This window comes from Notolepis coatsorum (genome assembly GCF_963971535.1).
Source record: "Notolepis coatsorum genome assembly, chromosome: 5".
Lineage (NCBI taxonomy): Eukaryota > Metazoa > Chordata > Actinopteri > Aulopiformes > Paralepididae > Notolepis > Notolepis coatsorum.
In genome coordinates this window covers 135,683,026-135,700,525 of record NC_140169.1, presented here as the reverse complement: position 1 = coordinate 135,700,525, position 17,500 = coordinate 135,683,026, and the positions used below count along the sequence as shown (strand labels likewise).

The 17,500-nt window shown below is 40.9% G+C and overlaps 1 protein-coding gene across 1 annotated transcript in view; it reads left to right on the top strand.

Annotated features, from left to right (window-relative positions):
* Window positions 1-17,500, top strand: part of LOC311228371 (protein eva-1 homolog C-like) — a 100,157-nt gene that overhangs the window by 78,647 nt on the left and 4,010 nt on the right. The window lies entirely within an intron of this gene.

The window sequence follows — 17,500 nt, the reverse complement described above, 5'->3', positions numbered from 1 at the left end:
TTTGCACTGGGAAAGCCAATTTATTTACTCAGGGACGGAGAATTCCTTCAGTTACCCTGTCGCTCAAACAAGCTTGTAGCCGCCCGCCCTGCCCAACTAGTTGAAAGAACATTTCTCAAATTACAGCAAAGCAGACCTATTAGACCCAGGCATGTAAGAAAGGCTCAGGTTCTCTGTCGTGGGGCTGGAATATCAGGGGGAAATGTTTCGGTCGAGACAATTAAAAGGCTATGGTTTACAGTCACATTGTGTTACGTAGATTCAATGAAGATTTTAATGTTCACTCGCTCAGAATTAGGGCTGCACATTTGAAAGAAACTTTCCAAATGGACTTACACTCCTGTTAATAATCGATGATCATTAGGGCATGAACCTGTCATAAAACGGTAGAAATTTAGCGAGTGACCTTAACCTAAAAAGCTGGATTCTCCTCACAAATTCCAATCACAGCATGCTTTCGCATTTAACTGGCACAGATGGGCATATTAGTGCGGAATGGTTTAAAATATCATTTTTTAAGCTCAAACTGATGGTGTATAATTAGCATTATGAAGCCTATTATGAAGCTAGCATTACTAGGCTAGTGATATATGCTGCCCAACTACAGACTAGAAAAAGTATCACCGCTAACCCAAGGCCTTGAAAATAAAGAGTATCAGACTGACCGTATTGCTGGCAGTAGCTACATTTGCAGAAGCCATGTCCTCCAGTTGCTATTTTTATCCAGTGCAGTTGTTCCGTTTTCAGTCTATTTCAGTCGTCTTGTTTTCAATGTCCACATGTCATCAGCCAATGTTTACTCCATAGAACTAGCAGTGATGTTTATACCCTGTCCTTCACTATGCCATAAGCCTTTATAGTGACGTTTATACACTACCTTGCACTATGACAATAAGCCTTTATAGTGACGTTTATACACTACCGTGCACTATGACCATACACCTTTATAGTGATGTTTATACACTACCTTGCACTATGACCATAAGCCTTTATAGTGACGTTTATACACTACCTTGCACTATGACTATAAGCCTTTATAGTGATGTTTATACACTACCTTGCACTATGACAATAAGCCTTTATAGTGATGTTTATATACTGTCCCTGACTATGCCATACGCCTTTATAGTGATGTTTATACACTACCTTGCACTATGACCATAAGCCTTTATAGTGATGTTTATACACTACCTCACACTATGACCATAAGCCTTTATAGTGATGTTTATACACTACCTCGCACTATGACCATAAGCCTTTATAGTGATGTTTATACACTACCTTGCACTATGACCATAAGCCTTTATAGTGATGTTTATTTACTACCTTGCACTATGACAATAAGCCTTTATAGTGACGTTTATACACTACCTTGCACTATGACCATAAGCCTTTATAGTGATGTTTATATACTGTCCCTGACTATGCCATACGCCTTTATAGTGATGTTTATACACTACCTTGCACTATGACTATATGTCTTTATAGTGCCACCACGGAGGTATAATAAGTCCCACACCAAAACAAGTAAGCCACTCATGTCATTTTCCTAGGGCCGCAAGAGAGCGAAATTAAACTTTGCCTACAAATAAATTGTGAATTTGCAATAACTGCAACCTTTTTGAGATAGGCCACTCCCATTGCCACACCCCCATACAAATACACACACACACACACACACACTTGACCTCCATGCCCAATTTCAGCGTCTTATAGGGTGGAACCTGTGGTGGGGAAATTTTTTGTCGACTGACCAACCAACTGACCGACAGAGTGAGATATAGAGCTGCTGGTCGCAGCTAAAAAGCGCCCCCTGCTGCACAATTAATATAGCAACAGCAAACACTAGTTCTGCAGTGTGGGCATCTCAGACCTGACGCCTGCAGTGCACCGGGGAAGCGTCAAATGAGGAGCGCCGTCAATGATGGCTCTCAGTGCGTTCGGGCCTTGAGGCTGTAATGAGTGACAGCTCAGAGAGAATACTGTTAATTATCTTTAAATGCTGTATTTTCCCTTACCTTCAGATGTGTGTCTGGGTGTCTCCGTGCATTTGTATGTGCATGTACAGTATGTGTGTGTGTGTGTGTGTGTGTGTGTGTGTGTGTGTGTGTGTGTGTGTGTGTGTGTGTGTGTGTGTGTGTGTGTGTGTGTGTGTATTCATGAATGCATGTGTTTGTGGGGTGGTGGATGATGATAATATGTGTGTTTTGTGTTTGTAGTGTGTGTTTTGCGCCCAGCAGGGATAGTAATTTGGTGGTCAACACTAATACACTGATAGAGGAACAGGAGAGAACAGCTGCCTAAGGTGCAACTTCACCATCTGAATCCACACAGAGCCCTCCACCTGTACAGAGAGAGGGAGAGAGGGGGGGTAGAGGGAGGGAGGGAGAGAGAGAGAGAGAGAGAGAGAGAGAGAGAGAGAGAGAGAGAGAGAGAGAGAGAGAGAGAGAGAATATATATAGAGTTGGGGGAAAGAGAAACGAGTGAGGGAGACAGAAAGAGGTAGAGAGAGAAAGAGGGGCAGGGAGATAGAGAGAGAGAGAGAGAGAGAGGTGAGGGAGAGAGAGAGAGGGGAGGGGGAGATTACAGTATACAGCAGAAGGGATTTGCTAGTAGAGTTGTTTTTTGATCTTCCCTACAAAGACGCTTAGATGTTCCGCTCACATTCTGTCTAAAGACTACCGGGCTGACACACACACACACACACACACACACACACACACACACACACACACACACACACACACACACACACACACACACACACACACACCACACACACACACACTCGCACACACTCGCACACAGACACAGGCAGGGTTTCTTTGATCTCTCCTCTTACTTGGTGTAGTTGGGTGGGGTTGGACAGGTCTCGGCGGTGGCTGAGGACCCTCAAAGTGAGGGGTGGGGGTGGGGGCTGGGGGGGGGGGGCGGGGGGACAGGAGAGGGCCAAGTTCAGCCCTCCTCTCTCATCTGCCTCATTATCATCACACACACCTCCTGACATCCAAATGGCCCTCCACGTTCACACACACACACACACACACACACACACACACACACACACACACACACACACACACACACACACACACACACACACACACACACACACACACACACGATGAGAGGCACACGGGGGCACAGGCCTGAAGTCAGAAGTCAACTTGGATAGTTGGCAGAATGTGCCTCAAAGGAGCTGCGATTCAAATGTAACACAGTGGCTTCAGATACGTCTGTAGCTACACTGTGAAAATATTTAAATAAAAATGGCGAGCTTAGCGAATGATTTTATCTTGCATTGAGACTCTCATACCTTGCGTAATATATTAAGAGAAATGTTCACGCAGTATTGGCAAATCGTTTTTTGCTTTGCTTTTCACAATAGAAAACACACAGTGTAGACGTGTTTCATGATAGTATGACTTGTTTGAAGAAATTATTATCATTAAAGGCCCAATCAGTGATTGAGACGTGAACAAATGAGTAGCCCCATCGCCAAACAGTAACACATAGGAATGGTTTTCATTCTCTATAGCTGATTGACTGGAACCTTGATGCACAGATTAACACTAGACACAAGTTTTTAAAACAGATTTATATTCTGACTTCTAGTGGGTTGAGAAAGTTCCAAAAATCATCTACAGATCAACTCTTCAAGAATGTATGTGAATATACCCCATGTGTTGATATGATAAAACAAATCATGGATTGGGGCTTTAGACAAGAAAAAAAATGTTTTTAAGATAATCTTGTTAAAAAAGAATTGTGTTGAAACTAGTTACAAGTAAAACAAGTTTAAACAAATTTTGCAAGATTATCTGCCAGACAGTGCCGTTAGAACACTTGACTCGACACAATAACCTCGATGGTTCCCAATACAAGATAAAATCCCAGGCTATACGTTTTTAGGATTTGCAACAACAAGAAATGAAACACAGTTTCACTGTAACTCTATCTGAACGCCCCTGTGATTTCGATGCACGCAGAGCAGATAGCCAGTCGGCAAGTATCTAGCAGGATAGTATCTACAGCAGTGGGATAGTATCTACAGCAGTGGGATAGTATCTACTAGTACTAATGGTCCAAAATGCAGCCAGGCTACTCACAAGGTCAAAAAAATCATGTCACATCACTCCCATTTTGGCATCCCTGCACTGGCTCCCGGTACACTATATAGAATTCACTTCAAAGTCCTCACTTTCACTTTCAGAGCACTTCACGGTCAGGCCCCCATCTACATCACTGAACTCATCCGACCGTCCCTACACCAACACCCGCTCACTCAGATCTGCCGATCAGCACCTCCTGGTGATCCCCAGGTCCAGGCTAAAAACAAGGGGTGATCGAGCCGTCGAGGTGACGGCACCAAGGCTCTGGAATGCTCTCCCCCTGGACCTGCGAACTGCCCCCTCGGAAAACTCTTTTAAAAAAACAACTAAAAACACATTTGTTCAGGCAGGCTTTTGATCATGCATAGGCGCCTTTTCGTTATAATTTTCGTTTTTTGTGTTATTTTTTTTGCGTTATTTTTTTTGCGTTCGTTTTAGTTTTAGTTCGTTTTTGTTTTTTGCGTTCGTTATCGTCTTCGTTTTTTTCGTTAGTTTTTTGCGTTAGTTTTTTGCATTCTTTTTTTGCATTCTTTTTTGCGTTCGTTTTTTTGCGTTCGTTTTCGTTTTAGTTCGTTTTAGTTTTAGTTTTTGTTTTTTGTGATCGTTTTTTGCGTTCTTTTTTGCGTAAATTTTTTTTCGTTCGTTTTCGTTATAATTTTCGTTTTTTGCATTCATTTTTTGTGTTTGTTTTTTTGCGTAAATTTTTTTTGTAATTTTTTTTGCATTCTTTTTTGTGCGTTCATTTTTTGTGTTCGTTTTCGTTTTCGTTTCAGTTCGTTTTCGTTTTTTTCCGTTCGTTTTTTTTCTTTCGTTGTTTTTCGTTCGTTGTTTTGCGTTCGTTTTTGTGTTATCAACAAGCAGGAGGAGACAGTTATCACTTCAGTTATCTACTAGTATCTACAGCAGTGTGATAGTATCTACTAGTATCTATACAGCAGTGTGATAGTATCTACTAGTATCTATACAGCAGTGTGATAGTATCTACTAGTATCTACAGCAGTGTGATAGTATCTACTAGTATCTACAGCAGTGTGATAGTATCTACTAGTATCTACAGCAGTGTGATAGTATCTACTAGTATCTATACAGCAGTGGGATAGTATCTACTAGTATCTACAGCAGTGTGATAGTATCTACTAGTATCTATACAGCAGTGTGATAGTATCTACTAGTATCTACAGCAGTGTGATAGTATCTACTAGTATCTATACAGCAGTGTGATAGTATCTACTAGTATCTACAGCAGTGTGATAGTATCTACTAGTATCTACAGCAGTGTGATAGTATCTACTAGTATCTACAGCAGTGTGATAGTATCTACTAGTATCTACTAGTATCAGTGTGATAGTATCTACTAGTATCTATACAGCAGTGTGATAGTATCTACTAGTATCTATACAGCAGTGGGATAGTATCGACTAGTATCTACAGCAGTGTGATAGTATCTACTAGTATCTACAGCAGTGTGATAGTATCTACTAGTATCTACAGCAGTGTGATAGTATCTACTAGTATCTACAGCAGTGTGATAGTATCTACTAGTATCTATACAGCAGTATCTACTATCGTTTTAGTTTTAGTTTTTGTTTTTTGTGATCGTTTTTTGCGTTCTTTTTTTTCGTAATTTTTTTTGCGTTCGTTTTCGTTATAATTTAAAAAAAATTTGTTATTTCTTTTGCGTTCGTTTTAGTTTTAGTTCGTTTTTGTTTTTGTTTTTTGCGTTCGTTATCGTCTTCGTTTTTTCCGTTAGTTTTTTGCATTCTTTTTTTGCGTTCGTTTTTTTGCGTGCGTTTTAGTTTTAGTTCGTTTTAGTTTTAGTTTTTGTTTTTTGTGATCGTTTTTTGCGTTCTTTTTTGCGTACATTTTTTTCGTTCGTTTTCGTTATAATTTTCGTTTTTTGCATTCATTTTTTGCGTTTTTTTTTTGCATAATTATTTTTTTGAATTTTTTTTGCATTCTTTTTTGTGTTCGTTTTCGTTTCAGTTCGTTTTCGTTTTTTTCGTTCATTTTTTGCGTTCGTTTTTTTTCTTTCGATGTTTTTAGTTCGTTTTCGTTTTTGTGTTATCAACAAGCAGGCGAAGACAGTTATCACTTCAGTTATCTACTAGTATCTATACAGCAGTGTGATAGTATCTACTAGTATCTACAGCAGTGTGATAGTATCTACTAGTATCTACAGCAGTGTGATAGTATCTACTAGTATCTACAGCAGTGGGATAGTATCTACTAGTATCAGTGTGATAGTATCTACTAGTATCTATACAGCAGTGTGATAGTATCTACTAGTATCAGTGTGATAGTATCTACTAGTATCTATACAGCAGTGTGATAGTATCTACTAGTATCTATACAGCAGTGTGATAGTATCTACTAGTATCTATACAGCAGTGTGATAGTATCTACTAGTATCTATACAGCAGTGTGATAGTATCTACTAGTATCTACAGCAGTGTGATAGTATCAACTAGTATCTACAGCAGTGGGATAGTATCTACTAGTATCTACAGCAGTGTGATAGTATCTACTAGTATCTACAGCAGTGTGATAGTATCTACTAGTATCTACAGCAGTGGGATAGTATCTACTAGTATCTATACAGCAGTATCTACTATCGTTTTAGTTTTAGCTTTAGTTTTAGTTTTTGTTTTTTGTGATCGTTTTTTGCGTTCTTTTTTTTCGAAATTTTTTTTGCGTTCGTTTTCGTTATAATTTTCGTTTTTTGTGTTATTTCTTTTGCGTTCGTTTTAGTTTTAGTTCGTTTTTGTTTTTGTTTTTTGCGTTCGTTATCGTCTTCGTTTTTTTCGTTAGTTTTTTGCATTCTTTTTTTGCGTTCGTTTTTTTGCGTGCGTTTTAGTTTTAGTTCGTTTTAGTTTTAGTTTTTGTTTTTTGTGATCGTTTTTTGCGTTCTTTTTTGCGTAAATTTTTTTTCGTTCGTTTTCGTTATAATTTTCGTTTTTTGCATTCATTTTTTGCGTTTTTTTTTTGCATAATTATTTTTTTGAAATTTTTTTGCATTCTTTTTTGTTTTCGTTTCAGTTCGTTTTCGTTTTTTTCGTTAATTTTTTGCGTTCGTTTTTTTTCTTTCGATGTTTTTAGTTCGTTTTCGTTTTTGTGTTATCAACAAGCAGGCGGAGACAGTTATCACTTCAGTTATCTACTAGTATCTATACAGCAGTGTGATAGTATCTACTAGTATCTACAGCAGTGTGATAGTATCTACTAGTATCTACAGCAGTGTGATAGTATCTACTAGTATCTACAGCAGTGTGATAGTATCTACTAGTATCTACAGCAGTGGGATAGTATCTACTAGTATCAGTGTGATAGTATCTACTAGTATCTATACAGCAGTGTGATAGTATCTACTAGTATCAGTGTGATAGTATCTACTAGTATCTATACAGCAGTGTGATAGTATCTACTAGTATCTATACAGCAGTGTGATAGTATCTACTAGTATCTATACAGCAGTGTGATAGTATCTACTAGTATCTATACAGCAGTGTGATAGTATCTACTAGTATCTACAGCAGTGTGATAGTATCAACTAGTATCTACAGCAGTGGGATAGTATCTACTAGTATCTACAGCAGTGTGATAGTATCTACTAGTATCTACAGCAGTGTGATAGTATCTACTAGTATCTACAGCAGTGGGATAGTATCTACTAGTATCTATACAGCAGTATCTACTATCGTTTTAGTTTTAGCTTTAGTTTTAGTTTTTGTTTTTTGTGATCGTTTTTTGCGTTCTTTTTTTTCGTAATTTTTTTTGCGTTCGTTTTCGTTATAATTTTCGTTTTTTGTGTTATTTCTTTTGCGTTCGTTTTAGTTTTAGTTCATTTTTGTTTTTGTTTTTTGCGTTCGTTATCGTCTTCGTTTTTTTCGTTAGTTTTTTGCATTCTTTTTTTGCGTTCGTTTTTTTGCGTGCGTTTTAGTTTTAGTTCGTTTTAGTTTTCGTTTTTGTTTTTTGTGATCGTTTTTTGCGTTCTTTTTTGTGTAAATTTTTTTTCGTTCGTTTTCGTTATAATTTTCGTTTTTTGCATTCATTTTTTGCGTTTTTTTTTTGCATAATTATTTTTTTGAAATTTTTTTGCATTCTTTTTTGTTTTCGTTTCAGTTCGTTTTCGTTTTTTTCGTTAATTTTTTGCGTTCGTTTTTTTTCTTTCGATGTTTTTAGTTCGTTTTCGTTTTTGTGTTATCAACAAGCAGGCGGAGACAGTTATCACTTCAGTTATCTACTAGTATCTATACAGCAGTGTGATAGTATCTACTAGTATCTACAGCAGTGTGATAGTATCTACTAGTATCTACAGCAGTGTGATAGTATCTACTAGTATCTACAGCAGTGTGATAGTATCTACTAGTATCTACAGCAGTGGGATAGTATCTACTAGTATCAGTGTGATAGTATCTACTAGTATCTATACAGCAGTGTGATAGTATCTACTAGTATCAGTGTGATAGTATCTACTAGTATCTATACAGCAGTGTGATAGTATCTACTAGTATCTATACAGCAGTGTGATAGTATCTACTAGTATCTATACAGCAGTGTGATAGTATCTACTAGTATCTATACAGCAGTGTGATAGTATCTACTAGTATCTACAGCAGTGTGATAGTATCAACTAGTATCTACAGCAGTGGGATAGTATCTACTAGTATCTACAGCAGTGTGATAGTATCTACTAGTATCTACAGCAGTGTGATAGTATCTACTAGTATCTACAGCAGTGGGATAGTATCTACTAGTATCTATACAGCAGTATCTACTATCGTTTTAGTTTTAGCTTTAGTTTTAGTTTTTGTTTTTTGTGATCGTTTTTTGCGTTCTTTTTTTTCGTTCTTTTTTTTCGTAATTTTTTTTGCGTTCGTTTTCGTTATAATTTTCGTTTTTTGTGTTATTTCTTTTGCGTTCGTTTTAGTTTTAGTTCGTTTTTGTTTTCGTTTTTTGCGTTCGTTATCGTCTTCGTTTTTTTCGTTAGTTTTTTGCATTCTTTTTTTGCGTTCGTTTTTTTGCGTGCGTTTTAGTTTTAGTTCGTTTTAGTTTTAGCTTTAGTTTTTGTTTTTTGTGATCGTTTTTTGCGTTCTTTTTTGCGTACATTTTTTTTCGTTCGTTTTCGTTATCATTTTCGTTTTTTGCATTCATTTTTTGCGTATTTTTTTTGCATAATTATTTTTTTGTAATTTTTTTGCGTTCTTTTTTGTGTGTTCGTTTTTTGTGTTCGTTTTCGTTTCAGTTCGTTTTCGTTTTTTTCGTTAATTTTTTGCGTTCGTTTTTTTTCTTTCGTTGTTTTTAGTTCGTTTTTGTTTTTGTGTTATCAACAAGCAGGAGGAGACAGTTATCACTTCAGTTATCTACTAGTATCTATACAGCAGTGTGATAGTATCTACTAGTATCTACAGCAGTGGGATAGTATCTACTAGTATCTACAGCAGTGTGATAGTATCTACTAGTATCTACAGCAGTGTGATAGTATCTACTAGTATCAGTGGGATAGTATCTACTAGTATCTATACAGCAGTGTGATAGTATCTACTAGTATCTACAGCAGTGTGATAGTATCTACTAGTATCTACAGCAGTGTGATAGTATCTACTAGTATCTACACAGCAGTGTGATAGTATCTACTAGTATCTACACAGCAGTGTGATAGTATCTACTAGTATCTATACAGCAGTGTGATAGTATCTACTAGTATCTATACAGAAGTGTGATAGTATCTACTAGTATCTACAGCAGTGTGATAGTATCTACTAGTATCTATACAGCAGTATCTACTATCGTTTTAGTTTTAGTTTTTTGTGATCGTTTTTTTGCGTTCCTTTTTTCGTAAATTTTTTCCGTTCGTTTTCGTTATAATTTTCGTTTTTTGTGTTATTTTTTTTGCGTTCGTTTTAGTTTTAGTTCGTTTTTGTTTTAGTTTTTTGCGTTCGTTATCGTCTTCGTTTTTCTCGTTCGTTTTTTTCGTTCGTTTTTTGCATTCTTTTTTTGCGTTCGTTTTTTTGCGTTCGTTTTTTTGCGTTCGTTTTAGTTCGTTTTAGCTTTAGTTTTAGTTTTTTGTGATCGTTTTTTGCGTTCTTTTTTGTGTAAATTTTTTTCCGTTCGTTTTCGTTATAATTTTCGTTTTTTGCATTCATTTTTTGCGTTTCTTTTTTGCGTAATCTTTTTTTTTAATTTTTTTTGCATTCTTTTTTGTGCGTTCGTTTTTTTTGTTCGTTTTCGTTTTCGTTTCAGTTCGTTTTCGTTTTTTTCGTTCGTTTTTTGCGTTCGTTTTTTTTCGTTCGTTGTTTTGCGTTCGTTTTTGTTTTTGTGTTATCAACAAGCAGGAGGAGACAGTTATCACTTCAGTTATCTACTAGTATCTACAGCAGTGTGATAGTATCTACTAGTATCTACAGCAGTGTGATAGTATCTACTAGTATCTACAGCAGTGTGATAGTATCTACTAGTATCTACAGCAGTGTGATAGTATCTACTAGTATCTACAGCAGTGTGATAGTATCTACTAGTATCTACACAGCAGTATCTACTATCGTTTTAGTTTTTGTTTTTTGTGATCGTTTTTTTGCGTTCTTTTTTTTCGTAAATTTTTTTCCGTTCGTTTTCGTTATAATTTTCGTTTTTTGCGTTTGTTTTAGTTTTAGTTCGTTTTTGTTTTCGTTTTTTGCGTTCGTTATCGTCTTCATTTTTTTCGTTCGCTTTTTGCGTTCGTTTTTTGCATTCTTTTTTTGCGTTCGTTTTTTTGCGTTCTTTTTTTGCATTCGTTTTCGTTTTAGTTCGTTTTAGTTTTAGCTTTAGTTTTTGTTTTTTGTGATCGTTTTTTGCGTTCTTTTTTTTGCGTTCGTTTTTTTGCGTTCTTTTTTTGCATTCGTTTTCGTTTTAGTTCGTTTTAGTTTTAGCTTTAGTTTTTGTTTTTTGTGATCGTTTTTTGCGTTCTTTTTTGCGTACATTTTTTTTCCCTTCGTTTTCGTTATAATTTTCGTTTTTTTGCATTCATTTTTTGCGTTTGTTTTTTGCGTAATTTTTTTTTTGTAATTTTTTTTGCATTCTTTTTTGTGCGTTTGTTTTTTGTGTTCGTTTTCGTTTCAGTTCGTTTTCGTTTTTTTCGTTCGTTTTTTGCGTTCGTTTTCGTTTTTGTTTTTGTGTTATCAACAAGCAGGAGGAGACAGTTATCACTTCAGTTATCTACTAGTATCTATACATCAGTGTGATAGTATCTACTAGTATCTACAGCAGTGTGATAGTATCTACTAGTATCTACAGCAGTGTGATAGTATCTACTAGTATCTACAGCAGTGGGATAGTATCTACTAGTATCTACAGCAGTGGGATAGCATCTACTAGGGCTGTCCCCGACTAAGGATTTGGATGGTCGACTAGGATTGGCCAAAATTTGCCGTTAGTCGACTATTGGTCGACTTAAAAAATATATATATATATAATATATATATATATATTTTTTTTATCATTCCATTTGGGCTGTGGGGGGTGCTTAATGTCTGAAGGAGTCGACTGAAGGCTTCTTGTCCTCTGCAAAAGCATGCAATTGGTCCACTGATGGATACATCTTGATATTTGTCTAGTCTAGTGTGTTCATTAGATGGGTGAAATCCTCTTTCAGTGCCTCTGTGCCTGTTTTCGTAGGCAGTTAGCCTCTGGTATGCGTGCCATTAGCGTTAGCCACGCTTCTAGGCCTCTTTATTAATTTTAAATATTATTATTATTATTATTATTATAATTCTTTTTTTTTTATTGTATTCGACTAAGAGGTTGGCCAGTCGACTACGGCTCCTTTCGACCGATTAGTCGACTAATCGATTAATAGGGGTCAGCCCTAGTATCTACAGCAGTGTGATAGCATCTAAGCACGTGAAGCATGGCCGGTGTCAAACGGCAGCTCCGGTAGAGAGAGAGAGCGCCGTACATCGTTGCCGTGTTTCTCACAGCGTCTCACCGGCTAAAGGGAAACGTTTGCCGCGGTCGCCACGACGGGGAGCTGGAGGCGTCTTCTGCGTATATATCGTAACACGCCGGTCGGGTTCGCCAGCCAGGCGCTCGCTTTGAATGGCAGGAAGTGATACACGGGGCACTCACCGTGTGGTGACATGCCGAAACAGGCTCCACGGGGTGGGTTTCATGCCCCCTTTGTCTCCGACACGTCCAATTATCTGATATCAACTTGCACACACACACACACACACACACACTGTATATGAAGTACACTGATCGAGTGTGTGTGTGTGTGTGTGTGTGTGTGTGTGTGTGTGTGTGTGTGTGTGTGTGTGTGTGTGTGTGTGTGTGTGTGTGTGAGTGTGTGTTTCTGTGTGTGTGTGTGTGTGTGTGTGTGTGTGTGTGTGTGTGTGTGTGCGTGTGTGTGTGTGAGTGTGTGTTTCTGTGTGTGTGTGTGTGTGTGTGTGCGTCAACCGAACAGTCCTGTATCACATTGTAAAGGCAGGGGGCTCTCCGCCAGAGCTTGATGGCGTGTGCGTCGCTCCTTTCACCACATCAGAGCGTCTTAACGTGCGACAGTAGGCTATTATACGGACGGCTTTAATCCCATGACAATGTACTTTAGCCTCCCTTAACCAAATGGTGGGCGTCGCTGGTGACTAAGGGGTGGAAGAGGAGACGGCCTTGTCCTGTCCACCCGCCATTATCATGGGAATTCCAGGAAGAGCTGTGCGTGGGCGCGGAGGAGGACTCCTAGGAACGGTGTTGTGTTCTGGGAAAGGTGTGTGTGTTTGTCGAGAGTGTATTCATGTGTGTGTGTGTGTGTGTGTGTGTGTGTGTGTGTGTGTGTGTGTGTGTGTGTGTGTGTGTGTGCTCAGTGTTATGATCTGAAGTGAGGGAGGCCAAAGAAAACAATGATGTCCTGTAGAGGTGACATCAGTACGGTACACACACACGTACACACACGTACACACACGTACACACACACACACACACACACGCACGCACACACACACGCACACACACACACACACCGACACCGAACACTGATGATAGATGACTCGGCCCTTCTCAGCACAGTTCCTGTGTACGGGGGTCACTGACCTCAGGCCTGCGTTTGTGACTAAGAGGTCATGTTAAGGAAAGGCTGGCTCGGTCCCCAGAGCTGTTCCAACATTTCCAGTCCGTGACTCACGCTAAGAAACTTAATACCATCGACGTCCTGAGACCCCAGGTACTTCCTCCTCCTGGTACTCCTCTGGTACTGTCTGTGACACGTCTTGGATCGCCACTCCTGACACAAGGAGTGCCGGAGGACTCGGTGTCCACTGTGTGGCCCAGCTGGTTGTATTCGTCTCTTGCCTATTAGTCTATGATGTTATAGGGGTGTAACGGTACACAAAAACCACGCTTCGGTACGTACCACGGTTTTGAAGTCAAGGTTCGGTACGGGTTTTCGGTACATTGGGGGGAAAGTTTGGCTTTCCATGTTCCACTCAGGGGTGATGTAGTGTGCAGCAGCGTTTCCGTTAGCCGGTAATTACCGGTATTTGGCCGGCAAAATCTGTTGAAGTCCGACAAATTTAATCTCTCCGGTCATAGTGTCCGGTGAAAATAGTTCCCTCTGGGCACAGTTTGATTATTTGAATTGTATTTGGATGGGCTGGAGTTGGGTGGCCTATGCGATGAACGAAACAATCATTGCGTTTGTTGTCGTTGCTTCGCCAAGCAGCCGGTCTGGTAATGACGACTGTGTCAGTGAGAGCTTGCTGCTGGATTTGCGGAAGGCATGCAGCTGCAGACCCACAGAACCCACCAGCTTTGCTGGCACAGTGCGGTCCCCAGACCTGGAAAGCTGCTCTGCGGGTCTGCAGCTGGATGCTTCTTGCAAACTAACTGCAGGCGGCTGGCCGGCTCGCGCTGATATTGTTGGACCGGCTGCTTGGTGGAGCAACGATGAAACGAATGTAATGAATCGTTCGTCGCATGGGCTATTTAATTTTGGCCTGTTTTGGTACGGTTCGGGTGGTCAAGTTGTGCTTGGAGGGAGTTGTTTTCACCGGACATTATGACCAGCACCAAGTCGTTGGGAGGTGGAGATATACATCACGCAAACCCACGATAATGTTGCCGTCTCTCTGCCAAATTTCTCAGTTCTTCGCTTGATATAATTAATACAAATGTCCAATATAACGGAATTCGTTAGCTCATAAAAATGTGATTATAACAGACTGCTGTTTATTAAGGTCGGGCAGACTGCCCACCGACACCTCAAGTCGGCAGCAGCACGCAGTCTCGAGGGACTTATTTTATTTGGAATATATTAATGACTGTATATACGCAAAAGTAGCATAGTTTTAAGTTAAAATATTATAAATGCCTTGATGATGTCATTCTTTATATAGGCCTATCAATTGTTTTTAAGCTCAATATAAACTCTGACCGGAATTTATCCCATTTGTCCGGTAGATTGAAATCTACCGGACACTCGGACCTGCAAAAAAAAATTCTAACGGAAACCCTGGTGTGCAGTAACTAATTGTACTTGTTGCAGGGCTGTCAACGAATATATTCTATATTGAAATGAATAGTCGACTTGTAAAGACAAGAACAAATAATTATTATTATATTAGATTGTGAAAAAAATAGTACCTGGTGGGCGGTCGTTAGTGGTTAACATACCGTTGTATTCGTTCGGTACACACTGAAACGGTTCGGTTCGGTACGGATACGTGTACCTTTGCACCCCTACTATGTTAGTATGTATACTTCACATACTGACATGCGCTAATAAGTATTTGGTTGACCTTCTACGACCTGGTTTGTTTCTACTCTGTGACGTGGCTTTGGGCCGGTCATGACAGTATCCTCTCCCTCCTTTGGGCACCAAACACTGGGTCTGAGTTCCTCCTCACTGTGACCAATCAGAGCTCTCTGGAGCAGGAAGCTCCACCCTCTTCCTCCATGGCCCTTCTCTCCCATGGTCACGGTCGGATGGGGAGGATGGAGGGGTGGTGGTGTGTAGAGGCTTCTGGGGGGTGAGGGCAAAGGTCAAAGGTAATCTGTATTTCGTCTCTCATGCCTCCCTCCCTCCCACTCTCTCTTTCTCTTTTCCCTCCCTTTCCCTCTCTTCCTTCCTTCCTCTCTCTCCCTCCCTCCCTCTCTCCCGATACCCCCATTTCCCTCTCTATCCCTCTCTCTCTATCCCTCTCTCTCTCTCTCTCTCTCTCTATCCCTCTCTCTCTCTCTCCCTCTCTCTCTCTCTCTCTCTCTCTCTCTCTCTCTCTCTCTCTCTCTCTCTCTCTCTCTGTATGTCGTCCCATGCCTGTCTGTTTCAGGTTTGCTAATGAGAGACAGAAGAGGTCAGACCTGAGGAATCCTCTTTTAATCTTCTGCATAGATCCTGTGTGTATGTGTGTGTGTGTGTGTGTGTGTGTGTGTGTGTGTGTGTGTGTGTGTGTGTGTGTGTGTGTGTGCGTGCGTGCGTGTGTGCGTGCATGTGTGTGTGTGTGTTGGCTACAGCGTGCTGGGTCTGTGTGCGTGTGCGTGTGTGTGTGCGTGTGTGTGTGCGTGTGTGTGTGTGTGTGTGCGTGTTGGCCTCAGTGTGTAGATCTCCCTGTGTGTGTGTGTGTGTGTGTGTGTGTGTGTGTGTGTGTGTGTGTGTGTGTGTGTGTGTGTGTGTGTGTTGGCCTCAGTGTGTAGATCTCCCTGTGTGTGTGTGTGTGTGTGTGTGTGTGTGTGTGTGTGTGTGCGTGCGTGTGTGTGTGCGTGTGTGTGTGTGTGTGTGTGTGTTGGCCTCAGTGTGTAGATCTCCCTGTGTGCACTATGAGCCCCCCCCCCCCCCTCCTCCACCTCCCGGCCCCCTCCCTCCTCAGCACCTCTCACTCCGAGGGCCCCCTGCTCAGCTAATCACCCAGACAGGGAATCAAAGCCGGGGCTAATGGGGGGCCTGTCTATCACGGAGCTTCCATGTCAGAGGAGGGGGGTGGGGGGAAGGATTTCAGCGTCGCACATGGACTCAAAACAAGCCCTCTGGGAAGGAACCATAATGGAACTCTTTGGAGGGAACAGAGAGAGAGAGACATTGGTAACCCCGCTTGAGAATGACAGCATGTCGGACAGACCAGGGTTTGTTACACGCGCACACGCGCACACACGCACACACACACACACACACACACACACGCACGCACACACACTGCAGAATGTACTCGTCTGCACACTAGGGCAGACTCACTCAGGGCAGGAAAATCATCTCTGACAGAAAGCCAGCCTTAAATAAATAAATGCATTAAAAAGAAAAAGACAAATATATAAATACAAACAATTTGGTGTCCCTTTAAGAGTCTACTAGTCTTTTTTTATTTTAACTTCTTTTTGGTAGAGATGGATATATATATATCATTACACACACATTTAATTAGACTCCTATTAATATGTCGAGGGCGTACACTCATCATGCAATAGTCAAATCAGCCACATTGGATTATTCCTTCCACATAAACAAAACGCTGTATCATTGACTCAAACACATCTCATAAATAATAACCATGGCATCATAACAAGATACCGTCCAGAACGTGGCAGGTTTGTTCTGTTCAGTTCACCGTCCCCCGTCGTTAATCAGTCGTAATGTAATGTAACACACAGGGCAGGCGGAAGAGGTACGCTTGGGTTCCACTTGGGTTGAGAGAGCATGGAGGGAGGGAGGGGGGCAGGGGGAACCGTGTAACCTTTGAGGTGAGCGAGTCGTTATCCGGTTACACTCGAACGCTTCCCACCGGCTGGCGGCTGCCACCTCGCCAGGGCCCGGCCCACATCCTGGTCGGGAATTCCGGCGTGTCAGCTCCGGCTGGTTGATCCGCGGGACATCCGGCTGCTGCTCCTCCAGACCGCGTCCAAAAAAAGGGGGGGGGGGGGTGGACACGACCTCTCGCTCCGGAAGGAGCCCCCCGCGCCTGCTGCTACCTACCTATAGACCTCGCTGGGCTGATCCGACAGGCTTTTAAACTTTTTTTAGATTTGACCCTAAATGTGATCCGTTGAGTCTCCTCGATAAAACGACAAGTTCTACCTGATTTCTTTGTCCTCTTTCCTTGTTGTCGCGTCGAACCCAATATGACTTGTTGTGGTTATTCACAGCCAGCAGTCGTTTGAAGCGGCCGGGTGTGATGACACACTGTGGACGGCCGCCAGATTGGTCTCTTTCATTTCCTGACTGGGCTATTTGACCCCTGACCCCCATCATCATTTGTCCTGTTGACGTGTGAGCCGGGGCCTTAGCCGGCTCTCTCTCTCTCTCTCTCTCTCTCTCTCTCTCTCTCTCTCTCTCTCTCAACTCTCTCTCTCATCTCTCTCATCTCTCATCTCTCTCATTCTCTCTCTCTCTCTCTCTCTCTCTCATCTCTCTCTCATATCTCTCTCTATCTCTC